The sequence below is a fragment of the Paramormyrops kingsleyae genome, chromosome 24 (genome assembly GCF_048594095.1).
Source record: "Paramormyrops kingsleyae isolate MSU_618 chromosome 24, PKINGS_0.4, whole genome shotgun sequence".
NCBI classification, from domain to species: domain Eukaryota; kingdom Metazoa; phylum Chordata; class Actinopteri; order Osteoglossiformes; family Mormyridae; genus Paramormyrops; species Paramormyrops kingsleyae.
Window position 1 is genome coordinate 21,619,446 of NC_132820.1, and position 21,988 is coordinate 21,641,433.

At 44.8% G+C, this 21,988-nt stretch overlaps 1 long non-coding RNA gene across 1 annotated transcript; it reads left to right on the plus strand.

Moving 5' to 3' along the window:
- Window positions 1–506: 506 nt before the first annotated feature.
- Window positions 507–15,171, plus strand: LOC140582446 (uncharacterized). The gene is made up of 3 exons (XR_011985415.1): window positions 507–856; window positions 11,789–11,857; window positions 14,688–15,171. It is a non-coding gene; the product is annotated as an uncharacterized lncRNA (long non-coding RNA).
- Window positions 15,172–21,988: the final 6,817 nt, after the last annotated feature.

The window sequence follows — 21,988 nt, forward strand, 5'->3', positions numbered from 1 at the left end:
AAGTAGGATAGAAAACTTCTGGATAGTAGCTCTCCAGGACTGGAGATGGAGACCCCTGCTATAGGGAATGAGGCAGCGTTGTATCCTGGATGATTATCAGTCACCCACAGGGTGCACCATGTGCAAGTGCCCAATCCTACACAAGGCAATTGAAAGATACCAATTACCCACGTCTTTGGAATGTGACAGGACACACCCAGTGGAGACCTGAGCTACAAGAAGATATCACCTCTGTTCTGTGCGGAGTTGCAAAGCCCTCACTAGTTTTATTAAACATTTTAAAATAATGAGTTTGCTTAGAATAAATAGAGGTTAGATTTAAATGTTTGTCTACCGCATGTTAAACTTACTGTGGCAGCATGGTTGTCCCCCGGTGCTACAGGGCCAACCCATTCATTGTTCACAGCAAGCGATACAGTACGATAAATAATTGTCTGCTACTGTAGGTGTGTTTGTGTGTGCGCGTGCGTGTCTGGTTCAGAATCAGTTTATTTGCCAAATGTACAAGCACACAAGAATTTCACCTGGTGATGCAACACAATAAAATTTGGTACAACTGGACAGCAGCAGCAATAAAATGAAAAACGGAAAATTGAGTTAACGGTATAAGTATAACACTGACTTGTGTATAAGATTATTAAGGATGTTTACGGCTTTCAGAAAATAGTTAAGGTGTCTGGTGGTCCTGGAGCTGAATGAGCGGAACCTGTGAACAGTGTGGTGCCGACTGAAGAGGAAGTGGGCGAGATGGTGTGAGTCCGACTCAACGTTTTTGGCTGGCTTCCCGGCTCTCGCGTCGTGCTGGACCCCCGCAGGCACATGCTCCTAGCCTGCCAGCCTCCTAGCTGATCACACGGTACGTTTCAGCCTGTGTTTTATTGCAGCATCGGGTGATGGTACCATACAGTGATAAATGAGATGAGGACGCTTATAATAGTGGCTCTGTAGGTAGCGCATCTGGCGCTATTCTCACGCTCACGCAAAAAAAAAATAATTAAAAATCGTACGGCAAATCTGTTTTCTATTATAAAACCTAAAATTGGATAACAAATATGGATCAAAAGCGTTGGGGTAGTATGAAAACCCTACAGATTATGTACAAAGTAATAAAACTGTTACACGTACGTAAAGGCCTATGTGTGGCACCCCAGTCTATCCACGGACTACGCCACCCCTTGCAATCCACCGACTCACAGTGCCAGAGCAAGGGGACCAATGCTTAAATAAGTACAAACACAGATGTTACAAAAAAATATAAAATACAGTCTTTATTAATACACTCATATGACTGGATTAAGTCACCAATCAAATTGATCCCTACCGTAATGACAGAAACAAACAAAATCACCACAACATTGGGGCAGAGGACTGCTGACCCAGGGAGGACAAACACCCCGGAAAGAAAGACTGGGACTTCTCGACCACACGTGACTGTGCAAACACCTATCCTAGTATACACAACAATCAAATACCCCGCAATCCTCACCACTCAGGCACCTTAAGTGGCAGGGACAACGGAGCTTCGCACCGTGGGCACTGCAAACGTTTTATACAAAAGGCTAGAAAACCCAGCCTTCCAGGGTGTCCTCCCTTAAAGCATTAAGCTACCCCGTACACCCAACGCCCGGTTAAAGGTACAAGAAGGGGGGGCTAAAGAGTTAACAAGAATAAAGAAATGAAAATAAAACCCACTCTAGCCTGCGGCATACAGAGCAGTCTCACAGTGTCTACCACACTTGCGCTATCGCACACAGGCTAGAGGAAAACAAAATACATATATAAATAAACTGAGCAGCACCACATTCACACTGTACGGAAAACAGCAACTAACAACACAACACAGCCATATGAACCTGTAAATCAGAACACACAAATAAATACTTGTATTCAGTGAAATATTACGCCAGTACAAACCCCTCACTACATGGCTAAAAAGCAGCTAGCGAATACCTACACCCAATACTAGTTTAACAAACCGACAAACGACAATAAACACGTATACATCTAGCCAAATAAATATTATCAAAAAGCATATAAACCGGTACCGGAAGAAAACAGTACTTGACCACCAATTGGGTAACTGTAAACAGTTTAAAACAGCCTAAACAACACCTGCCACGGGTTACCCCGAACTGCAATGCAATGTGGTAGAACATGGACCCAGTAGAAAAAAAACAAACAGATCAATAAAAATATCCTGACATACAGGATAAACGCATACTTAGTCCGCTACTTATCAGTTAACGCAGCGTAAAGGAAACTCGAGACGTACCTGAAAACAGAGACAGCCCAAACGCTGCCACCCTACAAACGGCATCAGCTGCCCTGCTGCCAAGCGGACCCCACGTGCCCTGGTGTACCCAACTAGGGAATATATAGGTGGCCCAATCAATGCCCGTCCTAATCCCCAATTAGCAACAGCGGCAGCGCAGGACTGCATAACTGCGCCCAAGCAAAAAGATGGAGGGAACCACAAGATAAAAATATATGGCTGTCACCACCAGCCCCATTACCCACAGGCTACAACCCACCCCCTCCAAATGAATCGGCGGCCCGACGATGCAGCCCAGCTCAACACATCAACCATCGCTACCTGGCTACTCCCCTTCTTCCATCCTGATAGCAACTGCCCGGGGAAGTCGGTAAGGGTTGGAATGCTGGCCTGCTGTAGCTCTAGATGAACGTCTCGTAGCTTGGACCATATTACCCGGTGTGATGTCCACTGCAGCAGGAGCCCAGGAAGGAGGCAAACCACCGGCATCCTGAAGCTCATCCGGATACAGGCCAACCATGCCCACCTCGGCACCGTCCTCTAGGATGTCAGGATCAACAGGTACATCTACTTGTTCTGCAGAGGGGAAAACCACCTCTGCTCCAGGTTGCAACCCCTCGGGAACTGCCCTCAGCTCGGAACGGTGTACCTGACGAGCTGGTCCATCTTCGTCTACCGGGGCCACCGTGTACACTGCTCCATTGCCCAATGGTCTTTGCACCACCCGAAACACCACAGAGTCCCAGTGGTCTTGAATCTTGTTGCGCCCAGGTACACGATTACGCAGATACACCATCTGGCCTGCCTCCAGTCCAGGATCATCCACGGTGTCATTATGCCTCTGATTCCGCTGGTTAGCCAATGTGGCTGCTCTCTGCCGGACATGTTCCTGGGTTACCCTCACACTCCATTCATGTTGCTGTATCCACTCTTCCAAGGTACCGCTGCCCTGGGCCTCCATTCCAGCTCCAAGCAGAAAATCCACTGGCAACCTTGGATGGTGCCCAAACATGAGGTAGTATGGAGTGTGACCCGTCGTCTGATGTGGTGTCGTATTATACGCAAAAGTCAACTGGGATAAGTGATGCGGCCAATGTCGTTTTTCAGCAGGTGGCAGGGTACGTAATAGGTCGTGCAATGTGCGATTAAATCTTTCGCACTGGCCATTACCCTGCGGATGGTAAGGCGGCGTCCTGCTCTTCCGAATACCGTAGAGCTGGCACAACTGTTGAATCAGCCTACTCTCGAAGTTTCGCCCCTGGTCTGAATGAATACGGGCTGGGGGCCCGAAACGATGAAACCACTGTTGGACCAAAATCCGAGCCACAGTGGAGGCCCTTTGGTCTCGGGTGGGAATTGCTTGGGAGTATTTAGTAAAAACATCAGTAAAGATCAACACATTCTCTCGACCATCACTAGCAGGTTCCAAGATGGTGAAATCAATGGCCAGAATCTCATTAGGCTGGGTTGCCTGCAACGTCCCCCAGTGAGCCCGAACCTTTGGCTGAACAGCCTTCCCCAGTGCACACCGTCGACACTGCCGGCACCACCGTTCAGCATCCCTCGCCATATTTGGCCAAAAACATCGGCTCCGAAGGAGCTGGAGGGTTCTCTCTATACCCTGATGCCCCTGATGGTCGTGGACACTACGTAAGACCTCCTCCTGCAAACACAGGGGAAGTAACAGCTGGAATGTCTCCGGGCCCCCCCCTGGGCCATGGACAATTCGGTATAATACCTCTTCCCAACAAATGAGACGATCCCATTGGCGCAGCAGTGCTCTGCTAGGGCTGGATAAGGACTCCCGTTCTTCTGCCCGTGGACGTCGCCTCTCTCGATAAAACTTACGGACTGGGCCAATGATAGGGTCCGCCTCCTGTAATAGACCCAAATCTTGAGGTGTGCGGCCAGGTAATGCTACAACTTCTCCACACTGAGCCTCAGTGTTAGATGATTGGCAGACAGCGGTCGGAGGTCCCAGCAATGGGACCTCGGTCCCGACACTAAAACGCTCCAAATACTGCCGAGACAATGCATCCGCATTTCCGTTACTCTTTCCTGGGCGATACTTGATAGAAAAATTAAAAGAAGCCAGCTGAGCGGCCCAACGTTGTTCGATCGCCCCCAACTTGGCAGTTTGCAAGTGGCTAAGAGGATTATTATCAGTCAAGATGGTAAACTGATTCCCAAGCAAATACTCTCTAAACTTTTCCGTCACTGCCCACTTCAATGCAAGAAGTTCAAGTTTCATTGAACTATAGTTGTCCATGTTCCTCTCAGTGGGCTTCAGCCCTCGGCTAGCAAATGCGATTGGCCGCACCTTTCCATCCTGCTCCTGAGAGAGGACTGCCCCAAGGCCCCCATGGCTAGCATCAATTTCCAAAAGAAATGGCTTTTTGAAATCAGCATAAGCCAGGACAGGAGCAGAGGTAAGCTTCTCCTTCAGAGTCTGAAAGGCGTTTTCACACGCCTCATCCCAAGCTGTCAAAAGGGGAACAGGAAGAGTCTTCCCCTTCTGTCGGGTCCCACTAAGCCTTCCCACAAGGCAATGCAGAGGGGCGGAGATCTTAGAAAAGCCTCTCACGAACCGACGATAATAGCTTGCAAAGCCAAGAAACGACCGCAATTCTGCTAGGTGGCCTGGCCGCCTCCACTCCTTGACTACTTCTATCTTTGCCGGATCGGTGGCCACTCCCTCAGCAGAAACCACATGCCCTAAATAACTCACTTGGGCCTGGAAAAACTGACACTTGGACAACTTAACCTTCAAATTCTGTTTCTGCAACCGAGCAAACACTTCTTCTAACCGTCCCAGATGTTGTTCTACAGTTGCAGAAAAAACAATGACATCATCAAGGTACAGGAGGACCGACTGATACCGCTGGTCCCCAAAAATGCGCTCCATAAGGCGCTGGAACGTACCAGGGGCATTACATAATCCAAAAGGCATTCTATTAAATTCGAAGAGGCCAAAGGGAGTACAAAAAGCAGTCTTTGATTTATCAGCTTCTGCAACTGGAACCTGGTTATACCCACTGGCCAAATCCAGGGTGGAAAACCACTTTGCCCCAGAAAGCGCATCCAACGACTCGTCTATCCTGGGAAGCGGGTAAGCATCACGCCGGGTTTTGGAGTTCAACTGCCGATAATCGACACAAAGCCGAAGACTCCCATCTTTCTTAGTCACTAAAACAATCGGTGAAGAATAAGGGCTACAACTTTCCCTTATAACTTGTCCCTCCAGTAGCTGTCGAATATGATCTCTCACCGTCTCATACTGAGAAGGGGGAATTCGTCGATAAGGCTGACGAACCGGAGTACTATCAACTAAGGGAATCTCATGAGCAATCAAGGAGGTACACCCCAAATCCCCATCTCCCCTGGAAAAGATGTCCTCATATTTGGCAAATAGAGCCCTAGCCTGGGACACTTGCTGGGATGTTAGTCCCCTGAAATCAAGGAGGGACGGAAGATGAACATCAGAGTCCGGAATAACCTCCTGAGTAGAGACAAAAGCACAGCACTCCTCCCATGCTGGCTCAACAACAATGGACCTCGTTCCCACAGGAGTTGCGCTGACGACTTGAACAGTCCCGATAACATGGCGCGAGGGAAGCCACACCTCCGAACAACCTACATTTACCACCGGGGCATGCAGGAGGCCCTTCCTGGCCGAAACAAGTGTCGGGGATACCAGAAGACCTTCGGGCAACTGCCCATCCTCGCTACACAATGGTTCAAGTAAAAACTCGATAGCCTCCAGCTGGGGGCATGTAACCGGAACCATGGTAAGTGTCCCCGGCCCAAGACAAACTGGGGCCTTCCCTTGGACCCTCACCTTAAAAGGCTTGGAGGCATAAAGGACAGCTTGGATCTTCTCGCAATGCCGCAGAACCCGTTGGGCAACTGGGCCGGCCGACTTAACCGGAAGGGAATGGAAAAGCTGTGGGCCATGTTGCTCAAAGAGAACCCTATAACACTCCCCAAGAACATTCATACCTAATATGCCTGGTGTTACTACCTTACGATCTTGTAAGGTGACATCAATGGGGTCTCTAACGACCAACACCCCTCTCCCCACAATACACTGCCCCAGAACAACCACATCAACCTCCACGTACCCTGTGTAAGGTACATCTAACCCATTGGCGGCCTTAAGCCCCAACCACTTACAATCTTTCCTCTGCATATGACTAAAATGCTTGTTGAAAAAACTCTCGGTTACAGTTGTGACCATTGATCCAGTATCAAGTAAACAGGGGACTTCCACTCCACCCATCACCACACTCAACACCGGGCATTTTCCCACTAACTGACCCAGTGAGGATAAACATGCAGAGCCAGTGTCCTCCCCTCCCAGTGTGTGACTCTGCACACTGGGGGGGCCTAGTTTCCCAACTGGCTAGTAGTACCGCTGGCAAGGGAGGCTAACTGACTGGTATGGTCCTCAGTTAGCAAATGCGAGACTGGCCTACTAGTTCTAGGAAGGGGAACCGACTGGCAATACCGAGCTATATGGCCTGGCTGATCACACTTGATACAAATGGGCTGACCATCAGCCGTCCGTTTAAAGCGACTTGGCCGGTATGACTGAGGAACCTGTAATTTGCCGTAAGACGGCCCTAGATGTTTAACCAGGAGGTCGAGTTGGACTTGCTGTTTTAAAACCATTTCTTTTAACTCTGCTACCTCCGATGTCTGGGCAACGGTGGCTTCGCACTGAGACATATAAGTGGTCTCACTACTGCGCCCCGGAGCGCGAGGACCTCGGTCCCGACTAGACTGCCCCTCTTCCACCCACCTAGTGGCCTCATGTCTCATGTCCAACAAAGACAAACCCTCATTTGCTCTAACCAGTCTTTTAAGTTCTCTACGCAGTGTATGATCTCGTACATTTTCACAAAACTGATCTCGTAATACTAGGTCAGAGTTAGTAATGGAATCCGATTTAGATTGTTTCACCTTATCCATAAGCTCCATAAGTGCATGAGAGAACTCAAATAAAGACTCATTTTCCCTTTGTTTCCGGTCAAAGAAACGTTGTTGCCAATATACATATGACTTAGAACACCCATACACTTCTTTTAAAACAGTCATAATTTGCTCATGGCTTTCCTTAACAGCGGCGGGCCGATATTTGATCTCATTGCGGGCCTCACCCTCTAGATGGTCATATAAGAACAATGCTTTATCCAAATCAGACATATACCTCAACCTTATACAACTCTCTGCTTCTTCAATCCACTCCTCAACAGAAAGAGACCCTGCCACAGCAGAGCCTGAAAACCTAGGGCACCGCCTCTCCCGAGGTAGATACAGTGCCTGTTCCCTGCGCGCTGGCTGGAAGTCAGTCCCACTCGCAGTGCTTCGTTGTCCATTCGATAGTCTCTCATTCTCAGCTTGAAGCTGGGCCACACGCTCCTGTAGTTGCTGCAAAGCCACAGCCGATCCATCCGCACTGCCGTCTGCATCCATTCTGTTGCCAGCTGCTGTTTTCCCACACACACACGCTGCTCAATATAACTAACCCCTCCCTTCCCCAAAAACAAATTACAGAAAGGAAATTATGTAAGATCCTGCCGACTGCGCCAAATTGTGGCACCCCAGTCTATCCACGGACTACGCCACCCCTTGCAATCCACCGACTCACAGTGCCAGAGCAAGGGGACCAATGCTTAAATAAGTACAAACACAGATGTTACAAAAAAATATAAAATACAGTCTTTATTAATACACTCATATGACTGGATTAAGTCACCAATCAAATTGATCCCTACCGTAATGACAGAAACAAACAAAATCACCACAACATTGGGGCAGAGGACTGCTGACCCAGGGAGGACAAACACCCCGGAAAGAAAGACTGGGACTTCTCGACCACACGTGACTGTGCAAACACCTATCCTAGTATACACAACAATCAAATACCCCGCAATCCTCACCACTCAGGCACCTTAAGTGGCAGGGACAACGGAGCTTCGCACCGTGGGCACTGCAAACGTTTTATACAAAAGGCTAGAAAACCCAGCCTTCCAGGGTGTCCTCCCTTAAAGCATTAAGCTACCCCGTACACCCAACGCCCGGTTAAAGGTACAAGAAGGGGGGGCTAAAGAGTTAACAAGAATAAAGAAATGAAAATAAAACCCACTCTAGCCTGCGGCATACAGAGCAGTCTCACAGTGTCTACCACACTTGCGCTATCGCACACAGGCTAGAGGAAAACAAAATACATATATAAATAAACTGAGCAGCACCACATTCACACTGTACGGAAAACAGCAACTAACAACACAACACAGCCATATGAACCTGTAAATCAGAACACACAAATAAATACTTGTATTCAGTGAAATATTACGCCAGTACAAACCCCTCACTACATGGCTAAAAAGCAGCTAGCGAATACCTACACCCAATACTAGTTTAACAAACCGACAAACGACAATAAACACGTATACATCTAGCCAAATAAATATTATCAAAAAGCATATAAACCGGTACCGGAAGAAAACAGTACTTGACCACCAATTGGGTAACTGTAAACAGTTTAAAACAGCCTAAACAACACCTGCCACGGGTTACCCCGAACTGCAATGCAATGTGGTAGAACATGGACCCAGTAGAAAAAAAACAAACAGATCAATAAAAATATCCTGACATACAGGATAAACGCATACTTAGTCCGCTACTTATCAGTTAACGCAGCGTAAAGGAAACTCGAGACGTACCTGAAAACAGAGACAGCCCAAACGCTGCCACCCTACAAACGGCATCAGCTGCCCTGCTGCCAAGCGGACCCCACGTGCCCTGGTGTACCCAACTAGGGAATATATAGGTGGCCCAATCAATGCCCGTCCTAATCCCCAATTAGCAACAGCGGCAGCGCAGGACTGCATAACTGCGCCCAAGCAAAAAGATGGAGGGAACCACAAGATAAAAATATATGGCTGTCACCACCAGCCCCATTACCCACAGGCTACATATGTATGCGCGGATTTGTCTCGAATGGAAAATCTCACGCCAGCCGTTTTTCGCGGCAGCCCGAGGAAAAATATTCTCTGATGAGTTCCTTTGATGGTGGCGGTGTTGTGAGTCTCCCATCCCAAGTCTCAGCTGATTGTTTTCCCCAAGAGCTTGACAGACTTTACAACTTATAACCTGGGGCTGATAAGTCGTGGAGGATGTGGATGCTTCCTCACTAAAATAGGAGGAAACGTGCTGCTGAGAGTTTTGTTAATTTGGTCTTAGTAGTGTTACTGGTTATTTAAAAATTAGCAAAATATGTAGTTTAGTTCTGTCTCTTCTAGTTTCGTGTCTGGCACTGTTTACACATTTATGCCTGAAGGCTTTTTATTTAATGAATGCCTTCAACGGCAACATAACATGCCCTCACAGGTATAAAATCTGTTTGCACGTATTTCGCTGGTAACTCTCCGGCGGGTATTCCTAAGGGCATACGCGTCATTCTCCGAAATCTCCAGCTGGCAGAAAGTGCTTATTGCTGTGCACTATCGTTTTTAAGCTAAACTGACGCTCTATGCATGGAATGCTTTTTTCAAAAGGGAGTTGCCGAAACAACTAAACAACAATGCACTAAACAAAGATGAATCAAATTACATTCCCCCCAGCTATAACGTCCTATCTTCTCTATATAATATACCAAAGTAGGCGATAACATCGCGGGATGTTTATATGACTTTCAGTTGAATGTCATATGCAAGTTAGCATCCTGTAAATTGTTTCATTGTAAATATTGAAAAGCCTGGCATTTATATTTTTAATGGCATTTGCTCCGCCACTTTCCAATGAATTAAAAACGAGGTTTATATATGATGAACGCAAATACTAAAAGGGTCATGCAAAGGCGCGGCTTCTCAGAAGGAGGATTGTTCCAGTGGTGTTGATGGTGAGCTGAGCAACTTCCTCGAATATATCTTGAAGAAAAAAAAACACTGGCTTTCGAAACTTCCTTAAATGCTCAATTCAGTTTCCCTATGTTTCCCCTTGAAATGCGCGTTCACGATCAAATTTGAAATCAATACGCTAGATGGCAGACTTCCGAGAATTTCAATCCGGGTTTTGAAGCCTTTCTATATACATAAATATTCCGTTCACCATGCACGTTTTAAACGTCAAATAACCACGATTGTATTTCTTTCCTGTTTATATGGCATTGTGTATTATACCAGATTTACAATAAATTAAAAAAGACATACGTTAATAAACAGCTGTCATGAAATGCTCGTATCGTCTTGGTCTCGCCAGCACATGAAATGTCTAAAGAATTTGCTTCTATAACACGATTGCTATGAATCAACACATAAATAATGACTCGTATAAATAGATTTACACTGCTCATAATCCAAACTATCATATTGATCTACATACAGAAGTTCGTGATACTGGATTAAAAATTTTTTTTTCTATTATTATTGATTATTATTAAGTATTGATTGGTTACACTTAGCTGTCTATGCATCTATGTTATGCTGACAGTGAAATACTCTCCAATGTACCACTCTCACTGCTAATATACAGGGGAAACCGATCTGCCCAGTGGCCATGCAAAATGGTTCCCCCTGCTATAAGGAATAAGCAGTAATTCCCAGGCACTATATTGAGCACACTGATCTGTCTATAGGTCCATGTGATACTAACAGTTATATCGGCACTAATTTATATACAACTGTAACACATAAACATTGATCCTAATGCGCCAGTTACAGTGTACTATTTACATATATATTTTACATTATTCTAAAATCAGGAACCCTGCATACACCATTGCCAGATATGTGCAATTTAATTTTGATAATGTATTTAACCAAGTGACATAAATGTTTATTTACATTTTTGATAGAATGGTAACATTGTAATGCACGTTTTTTTCACTGCGCTTTAACTGCGCTTCTTAGAACGTGATTCACCGACGCACTAATACATGCTGCAAATAGGCCCAAGATATCGAAAAGGTGCACAGCATTAGGCTTGTGTTTTTGTGTTTTATCTTGTCCCACTGACAAAAATTAACTGCACAGTTTTTAATCATCACAGACAAGTGTAAAAGTTGGACTAAATATTGTTCATTACCACCCACCAATAAAAAGCAATTACTAAGTACTACACACAGGCTAAAATGAATCAATAATAGCATTTATGAATCATGTACAGTAATGCTACAGCTTACAAAACCATAGTTTAAACACTTCATCGTGACCTTCTGACATAAGGAAAAATGTCTTGCAAGGTGCTTAAATTAATCTGTGTTTTGATGTTATTAATAATATCAGTTTGGGTTATTCATTGTATTACTGTTAATATTATTTTTAGTCTTTTACATAGAGTAGCAACAAAAGTATGTTATTAATCCTGAACTTAGAGCTTCATTCAATACTTTGCGTGCAATGTATAACAACCTATGGCACTTTACTGAATTAATTCAGGAATAATTCACTATTTTTATTTCTAATATGTTTTCTCTTAATAACATAATAGATGTTCTTTTTCTAACTACAGATTAAACAATGCTCAGAATGTCAATCAAAGAAGACTGTCAAATCCATAGAAGAGCACCCACCCATCATTGTAAGTCTTCATTATTTGATATTTGATTAGTATGTTGTATGACTTTTAAATTGAACAACTGATATATTTTTTGATATATGACATTTTGTCTGACAGGTAACTGAACCATGGGAGTTAATTGGCATGGATCTTGTGGGCAAATTGGCCATGACGGACAGGGGAAACCAGTACATATGTGTGCTGATAGATTATTTCACGAAGTGGGTGGAAACATTTCCACTGCCATCGAAAAATGCTGAAGATGTCACTATGTGCATAGTGAACTTTTGCTACAGATTTGGTGCACCGAAAAGGATTCTGACAGATCAGGGAAGGGAATTTGTACACAAGGTTAGATATATATATATATATATTAGTGCTGTCAAACGATTAAAATTTTTAATCAGATTAATCACAGGGTTGCTGTGGATTAATTTAGATTAATCACGATTAAATATCATTCATTTTTAATCTATATTAATCACAATTCATTTTACATGAGCAAACGGACTCAAGAAAAAAGGGAATATATATGCACTTAACATGTTTATTGAACATCTTGAACACGAGTCGGATGCATTCCATCTGCCACAGAAGTGCAATACCATGAACCCATATCAAAAAGCAAGATTTTTTCTGAGCCGGACAACTTGTCATATTTAAGGTACCTCAGTTTATCTTCGTTCACTTACAATTAGCCCAAACTACCGTAAATCCGACAAATAATCCGACTAATCATGAAATCCAATTCTAGCCCAGTTAATTGCCATTATTAGCAATATCAGTTAACACATTACGCGCGGTGCTTTACGTATAAAACTCCGTAGCAACACGTCCACAGATAAGTTGGACGGTATAATTTGTGCGACTGATTTAATGAGCCATAAATGAGAAGTAGTGCTTAAACAGTATAAAACTACAACTTTCCCTTCTGTTGATAAAAGGCGCAGCCATCTTGGATTCTGAACTCGGGATCCTCTGTGCTGCTCCGAGATATTTCTCGGATCTCCGAGAAACGGGAGCGCATATGTTGTCACTTCCGGCTTCAAAACTCCAGAATACAACTCGGAATACGAGTTCCCAGGGCAAATGGAATGCACTAAAACTGGCCGAAATGGGTTGACAGAGACATTTCAGGGATTTAGAGTCATTCTGCACTGCAGATGGGTTAATTGCGTAAAAAATTTTAATCAGATTAATCATGATGATGGATTAATCCGCGTTAACCCGTTAATTTCGACAGCCCTAATATATATATATATGTGTTGTTTAGTTTGTCATTTCCTAAGTATAATACATTATATACATTTGCTATTTATTATTTTTTCCAAACCTTTTTTTAAATTTGCAATTTTGAACTGGGTGTGGTCAATAGTGTATAGAACAATAGTAACATTTACATTTTATACAGACACACTCCAACAAATTGTAAAAGCAATGAACACGAAGAAAAGTGAAGTGATCTCTAAATTTTTTCCATGGCTATATATACTTGTTCTTAACAAGTTATTTAAGATTATACTTTTTGCCTGGCCACTGGGCAGATTGGTTTCCCCTGTATATTAGCAGTGACAGTGGTATATTGGAGAGTATTTCACTGCCAGTATCACATGGACCTATAGACAGATCAGTCTGCTCAATATAGTGCCTGGGAATTACTGCTTATTCCTTATAGCAGGGGGAACCATTTTGCCTGGCCACTGGGCAGATTGGTTTCCCCTGTATATTAGCAGTGAGAGTGGTACATTGGAGAGTATTTCACTGCCAGTATCACATTGACCTATAGACAGATCAGTGTGCTCAATATAGTGCCTGGGAATTACTGCTTATTCCTTATAGCAGGGGGAACCATTTTGCCTGGCCACTGGGCAGATTGGTTTCCCCTGTATATTAGCAGTGACAGTGGTATATTGGAGAGTATTTCACTGCCAGTATCACATGGACCTATAGACAGATCAGTGTGCTCAATATAGTGCCTGGGAATTACTGCTTATTCCTTATAGCAGGGGGAACCATTTTGCCTGGCCACTGGGCAGATTGGTTTCCCCTGTATATTAGCAGTGAGAGTGGTACATTGGAGAGTATTTCACTGCCAGTATCACATGGACCTATAGACAGATCAGTGTGTTCAATACAGTGCCTGGGAATTACTGCTTATTCCTTATAGCAGGGGGAACCATTTTGCCTGGCCACTGGGCAGATCGGTTTCCCCTGTATATTAGCAGTGAGAGTGGTACATTGGAGAGTATTTCACTGTCAGTATAACATAGATGCATAGACAGCTAAGTGTAACCAATCAATACTTAATAATAATCAATAATAATAGAAAAAAATTTTTTTAATCCAGTATCACGAACTTCTGTATGTAGATCAATATGATAGTTTGGATTATGAGCAGTGTAAATCTATTTATACGAGTCATTATTTATGTGTTGATTCATAGCAATCGTGTTATAGAAGCAAATTCTTTAGACATTTCATGTGCTGGCGAGACCAAGACGATACGAGCATTTCATGACAGCTGTTTATTAACGTATGTCTTTTTTAATTTATTGTAAATCTGGTATAATACACAATGCCATATAAACAGGAAAGAAATACAATCGTGGTTACTTGACGTTTAAAACGTGCATGGTGAACGGAATATTTATGTATATAGAAAGGCTTCAAAACCCGGATTGAAATTCTCGGAAGTCTGCCATCTAGCGTATTGATTTCAAATTACTGCTCTAAAAATCCCAATCACCAGCAAACACAATTTAAGTTTCTTCACAGGTTGTACCCCACTCCCCGGAAATGCCATCTCATGGGCTTAGAGCCTGACCCCATATGTCATTTTTGTCCCCTTCAGGTCCCTAAATGTCTTCGATGTCCTCCACGGAAAGAGCTGCCAGACACACGACCCTCCACTTCTCCCATCCGTCCATCGTGTAGCCAGCTGCGCATGTTCCTGCAGAACAGTCAGGTTCCCCTGAACCTGGGCTTCTCGTCGAGAAGATGGTGTCAATTGCGTTGAGAGACCAGTTGATCAAATCCATAACTTCCTTAGTTTTGAAGAGCAGGGCTGAGAGAGTCTCTCAAGTATAGACAGTAAGACAGTAGACTAGACGAGACGAGAGAAGCAAAGCAGGGAAGATAAGGGGAGGGAGAGGGAGAGAAGTGCGTCCGCCTCCGATGAGAGCTCAGTGAAGGATGGTTGCAACCTCGTTGTCACTCTGGGTGAGATCCTCACACGGGATCTTCTCACCCACCTAGGTTGAGTTGAAGGGGTTTACCAATTTGCTGTTATGGAAGCGTAGTAGACTCTGTAAATTTTTTGTAAATGGTCCCTTTTGTTTTTTACACCTCTTTCCACGTCCTGACCGGCCTCCCGCTGTATTTCTACGGCGTCCTGAGCCTTGCTGACCCCTGCTGGTTGCCACCGGGGTGGGAGTAGACGCAGTGGCGGCAGACATGGTCATGGAGCTGGCTGCCGGCTACCCAGTGCGGCATTTCCTCTGACGGCCTCCACTACTGGTACTGGTTCGTCCTTTGGGATTAAAAAGACAGGGGACAGCACATTTAATTAAACTGAATCCTTATGTCACTCTACAACAAAACTACATCACAGATATCACACTTGGCAGTCAGTATTGCACATTGAGAAAAATTCTGCCATCTTATTGGATACAGGAAATATAGGCTTGGGAGACTTATGCGCTGGTCTTGAATTGGGCCGCCTGCGTTTCAACAGGGGAACTTGACCTATAAAAACATGACAGTTGGTGCACAGATTCCCTGATATGCAGAACAACAGCGAAAAACAACGCTGGAAAGGTTCATGTGCACCAAATATTGCAGCCTGCTCAATCCAAATGCTGACATCAGGAACTGACTATTAAGTAAAATCATTTATATATCTTTCAATTTCCATAAATTGCATTATTAGTATTAGGGATTGCATCTTCACTCTCAAGTTATCGAAACTAGGATTTCTGCTTTTTCTTTTTTTTTTTTTTGTGATCAAATTTTAATTGGAGATTTTATAACAAAGAACAAGACGGAACAGAACAAAACACACTCGACCCCCCCCCCCCCCAATACACTCTGAGACAGCACCTCAAAGGAAAAGAGACAAAGGACCAACAGTGGTCACCGGCACACCCAGCCCCAAAGAGTGCAGCTAAAAACTGAGGAGAAAAGAAATAACATACTTAAATCAGTAAGGAATGTCAAAATTAGGAAAGTAAAAATCAAAACAAAAAACAAGGGATACGGCCTCAGGACGTGACCCACAGCCAGTCCTTTACCAGTTGCACGTCATGGAGCCAGCTCTGGATCGTAGAACCAGACGAGTTGTTAATCCAGGCTGCAGAGAGTTCCAGCAGAAGCAGATCAAGGAAGGTGGACTTCCAAACAGTGGGAATGGCACGATCAGGAGACTTCCAGACAGTGGGAATGGCACGATCAGGAGACTTCCAGACAGTGGGAATGGCACGATCAGGAGACTTCCAGACAGTGGGAATGGCACGATCAGGAGAAACAGGTGAAAGGACAGAGCAAATCTGCACAGCGGGTGAAGAGGAAGAAGCAAGGAAAAAGAGATATTACAGGCCCTAAGCATGGACCTCAGCTGGAGGTAGAAAAAGTATGAGGAAGAAGGAAGATCGAATGTGACCTTAACCCCAAAGGACGAACCAGCACCAGTGGTGGAGGCCGTCGGAGGAAATGCCGCACTGGGCCGGCGGCACCCAGCTCCATCACCGTGTCTGCCGCCACTGCGTCTACTCCCTCCCCGGTGGCAACCAGCAGGGGTCAGCAGGGCTCAGGACGCCGTAGAAATACAATTCAATTCAATTCAATTCAAAAAACTTTATTTGTCCCCGAGGGGCAATTTAAAAGGCACAGAGGAGCAACGCACACAAATAACAGTAGTAACACAACAGATGACACACACACATAATGAACTATGAACAAAATAAATAAAGCTTAAAGTACAGAGGCAATAAGATGCATGATGATGAAAGTGGGAAAAAAAAAGAGAGAGATGAGATGAGAGATCAGAGGAGGTCTGGATTGTAGGGGGAGGGGAGGTGGGAGTGTGAGGTGATAATGGTGGGTTTGGGGGGGTGTCAGGAATTCAAAAGAAGGACAGCTTTAGGAACAAAGGTGGCCCTCCTCCTCTGTGTCCTGCAACCGGGACATCGGAGCCGACGTTTGGAGGGGAGCCACTCAAAGGCAGAGTTCAGCGGGTGTGATGGGTCTTTAATGATTTTGAGTGCTAGCCTGTGTGTCTGCTGGTCGCAGATGTGTGATATGGATCTCAAGGGCAGACCAATAATCTTAGAGCACATGCTGACAGTGCTCTGTAGCTGATTTCTGTGCTGCATGCTGGTGGAATGGAACCAGCAGATGATGGAGAATGAGATGACATTCTCTATGAAGGAGTAGTAAAAGGACCGTAAAATGTCTTTCCTGACTCCAAAGGAATTGAGCTTCCTAAGGAGGTATTGCCGCTGATGACACTTCCTAAGAATCTCCTCTGTGTTGGAGGAGAATTTCAGCAGATGGTCAAAGATGGTGGCCAGATATTTATACTCCTGGACTAGCTCTACTGGTTTACCATGGATGAAGGTGGTAACTGCTGCAGCCAGGTCTCTCTGCTTGTTGGAGTAAGTCACGTTTAGTTCCAGACATGAGGTGTCACACCAGCCCACAAACTTCTGCAGAGCGTGACCATGGTTGTGTGAGGGGCCTGACAGCAGAGTCAGGAGGATGGAGTCATCAGCGTACTTCACCAGATGGCAGTTGGGCTGTGTGTTTCTGCAGTCATCCGTGTATAAGATGAAGAGCAGAGGAGACAGCACGCATCCTTGTGGTGACCCGGTAGAGGTATAACGGAGGTCAGAGAGAGTATTGTTTACCTCTGTGATCTGTTGGTCAGAAAGTCCAATATCCACAGGATTAACTGGTTGTCCAGATGAAAGTTGAGGGAGAGTTTAGTAGCCAGGATGTGGGGTTGCAGAGTGTTGAATGCTGAGGAAAAGTCGGCAAACAAGAGTCTAACTGATGAGTTAGGCTGCTCCAGATGTTTATGCATGGTGTCTATAATGAATGATTTTGCGTCGTCAACACCTCTGTCTGTGCGATATGCAAACTGAAGCGGGTCCATATAGGGGTTAGTTGTTCTGATGATGTGGTGTTTTACGACCCTTTCCATGGCTTTCATCACTAGAGAGGTGAGAGCCACGGGCCGAAGATCATTCAGAACTTTGGTTATACTTTTTTTAGGAATGGGGATGACTGTGGAATGTTTCCAGAGGCGGGGTACTATGCCGCTGTCCATAGAGTTCTGGAACAAGGTCCGGAATACGCCACCTAGTTGCTGAGCACAGTGCCGCAGGACTCGACTGCAGATGTGGTCTGGGCCGGGTGCACTTCTCTCTCTAGTCATCTTAAGGGCATTCACTACGTCCAGAGTGTTGAAGATGAGTGCGGAGTTGTCTGATTTAAGTGAGGATCTTAAACTCTGGAGCTGAGTGGAGTTGTCTGACTCAAACCTGGTGTAAAAGGAGTTGAGGTCATCAGGGAGTGATGTGTCGCTGCTGCCCTCAACGTGGATGGTTCTGGGACTGGAGACAGCTGTGTTCACAGTGGCCATGGTTTTCAGTCCCTGCCAAGCAGAGCGGAGGTTCCCCTCTGAAAAATTCTGCTCCACTTTGTCTTTGTATTTCAGTTTTGCCATTTTAATTGCTAGTTTGACTTCTCTGTTGATTTCCTTCTTGTCTGATTCAGAGCCAGTAAAGAAAATCCTTTTCTTTTTGTTTAGTATTTCCTTGAGCTCTTTGGTGATCCAAGGTTTATTGTTGGCAAAGATGGTGACTGTTTTTGATGGGATGATATTGTCAACGCAGAAGGAGATGTATGATGAGACTGTGTCTACCTGCTCATGTATATTGTTGGAAGAAAGAAGATTGTCCCAGTCTGTAGATTCAAAGCATCCTTGTAGGGTTTGGATGCTTTCTGCTTTCTGCTGTCCACTGTTTGATGTTTGTAACAACCTTCTTTGCCCTTTTGATGATTGGCGTGTATGCTGGGGCGAGCAGGATTGTATGACGATCAGCCAAGCTGAGAGGGGGGAGGGGAAGAGATCTGTATGCATCCTGGACTGAACCATAGCATTTGTCCAGAATCTTCCCCATGCGGGTGGTACATGTGACGTACTGATGGAATCCTTTGAGGGACTTGTCAAGCGAACAGTGATTGAAATCTCCCAAAACGAGTTTGGGGGAGTCCGGTGATAACTGTTCAAATTTATTTAGAGTGTTGATGATGTGCTCCGTAGCAGTGGCGGCATTGGCTTTGGGGTGGATGTAGACCAAAATGAGGAAAAGTTGTGGAAATTCTCTGGGGAGATAGAAAGGGCCAGGAGCTCGATGTCTGTGGAGCACCAGCGTGAATTAATATAGAGACACACGCCTCCTCCATGATGTTTACCGGAGAGCACACTGACGCGGTCCAGACGTACCGGGGGGGTGAAGCCATCAATGTGTAGCATGTCATCGTTGTCGCTCTCATTTAACCATGTTTCCGTAAATGCCAGGATAGAAGCAGTTCTGTATTCATGCATATGGTTAACGCTAGCTTGCAGCTCATCCGTTTTTTTGCGGAGAGAGCGAACGTTAGCCAGGATGATGGACGGAAGCGCTCGCTGTTTAAAGGTCTCCCTTTTAAGCCTGGCTTTAACGCCACCCTTTTTCTTCCCTCTTCTGGTTACCTTTTTGTGTGTGAATTTATGCTGGCTGGAGGAGTTCACGCGGAGAATTTCCTCTGGAAAGCTGACCGTGTCTGTGGAGTGTTGAGTCTGTAGTCCAAGCTGAATTAAGCGATCTCTGTGCTAGATGAGCCGCGATCCGTCGGGAGGGTTGTGTCCAGTAAAAGACGCACACTCACAGATAAGCAGCCAATGCGTACATGCAATTGTCCAAAAAAATGCACAAATCTCACAGATATTCATGCTGGGGTATGTTCCGGGAATAATAATAATAAATAAAATAATAATTAAAAGAATAAATAAATAAAAATTGTGTCCGGAGTAACAAGCAGCCACGTAACGTGAGCGCGATTAGAACAAAGAGACAGCGCAAAGTGAGCGCGTCTAGAGCGCTCCGTCAGTATTGAGGAAAAAAGTATGGAAAAATAAGAGAGAAACTCAAAAAAAGAAGCAGCTCCGTTAAAAGTGCAAAGCAGTTTGTGCAAGACTGTACCGAAGCACGCAGAAAAACAAAAACAAACCAACAAGAACGATAAAATACGATACACACGTCGCTCCTCTAACCAGCCGGTCGACCGCACGAGCAGCGACCCGGAATTCATTCGGCGGGAGGCCGGTCAGGACGTAGAAATTGGTGTAAAAAACAAAAGGGGCCATTTACAAAAAATTTACAGAATCTAGTACGCTTCAGTAACAGCAAATTGGCAAACCCCTTTGACTCAACCCAAGTGGGTGAGAAGATCCCGTGTGAGGATCTCACCCAGAGTGACGACGAGGTTGCAACCATCCTGTGTCGCACTCCATCAGTGTCAGAGCCTGAGCCTGAGCCCTGCTCACCGGCCTTTGTGGGATTAAATAGAATTATAAATAACATACAATGAATAGAGGAAAAAGAGAATATAGCTTAAAGCAGGGCATGATGAAAAGGGGGGGGGGGTTCATTCTAAAAAATGCAGTTAACTGAAACAACAACTGACTGGCGCGCCGGCAAGGCAAGGCTACCTAATCGGAACAGATAGGGGGGGCGACAGAGAATATCAGCGGCCCCTACTTATCTCTTAGCCTTCCAGAAGGACAACTACGAGCCAGCTAGAGTCACACATGTGGTTGTCAAGTAGAGGGAAGGTACTGAGAAAGGGGGGGGAGATGCCCAAAGGGCTTTAAAAGGGATACAGCTGATACATATGGCAGAGCCTCCTCCTGTACATGCTGAATGTATGTCAGACGGCCGCTCCCGGATTGCAATCTGTCAGACAATAAACCGGTGATTTGCAACTTCTCCCCGTGTCAGCTGTGAATCTCTTCTCATCCACGAACCCGGTGGAGACGCCGTGCTCCAACACCTTCTCCTCCACTTCTTTCTTAGTTCCGTCACCCATCCCATCCTCTTTTGTCTCCTCTCCATCTCCATCTTTTTTTACAGACTCTCCTCCTCCGTCACCACACGTAGTCTCACCTGTAAGCCCAGCCCCACATCCATCTTCAGCTCTGGACATGGTTCATCCCACCCCTCCGTATCAGGTTCCAGCGCACCCCTCATCTCAGCTGGTTACGGGTCCGACACCCCCATTTATGTCCCCTTCCGTTGTTTTTGAAAAAATGGAAAGATTCAATAAGTTGCATAACTATTATCTTAGCAACTACCCTAAAATGACCTATGAGGCCAAGTGCTTTACTTACCATTGGTGTATTCAGTTTTGGAGTGAGTTTCTAAATGCAATTTCCATCTGCAAGCAGGGGAGGGACCAAAACCTAGAGGCTCACTACACGTATGTTGACAATTGGGATGATGAAGCTGAGGTGATATTTCCTAATGATGCGCTGGACCAGCTGAGTGCCATCCCCGGGGTCCTGGAGTTGGCTGTGGAGATGGGCTATCTGTGTGATGTAAATAGTTTTTCATAGAACCTGTAAATAATTAGGTGAGAGATCTCACAAGTACTTAGGATAAGATAAGATTAAGATAGTTTAACCTTAACTTATCCTAAGTTTGTATGACATAAGATTAGAATAAGATAAGACTAATATAGGTTAAGATAAGATTTTGTATAACATAAGGTAACATAGAATAAGATAAGACTAATATAGAGTAAGTTAAGATGAGGTTAAGATAAGATTGTATAACGTAAGATAACATAGAATTAAATAGGACTAAGATATAAATAAATGTGGATTATTTTGCATTTGGTTTGTGTCTGTGTGGTTATTTAAAACATTGTGAAGTTTGAAACAAAATTTGATTAGCTTAAATAATGATTGGTTAAACTCATGTACATGTAGAGAATTGTAGTGGACTTGCCATTGAATTAAAGGTTTCTTCAGTTCTCAAGTGCAATGCAAAAAACATAGAGGGGCAATTCATTAAATGATGCAAGCACAGGGACATGTTTTTGGTGTTA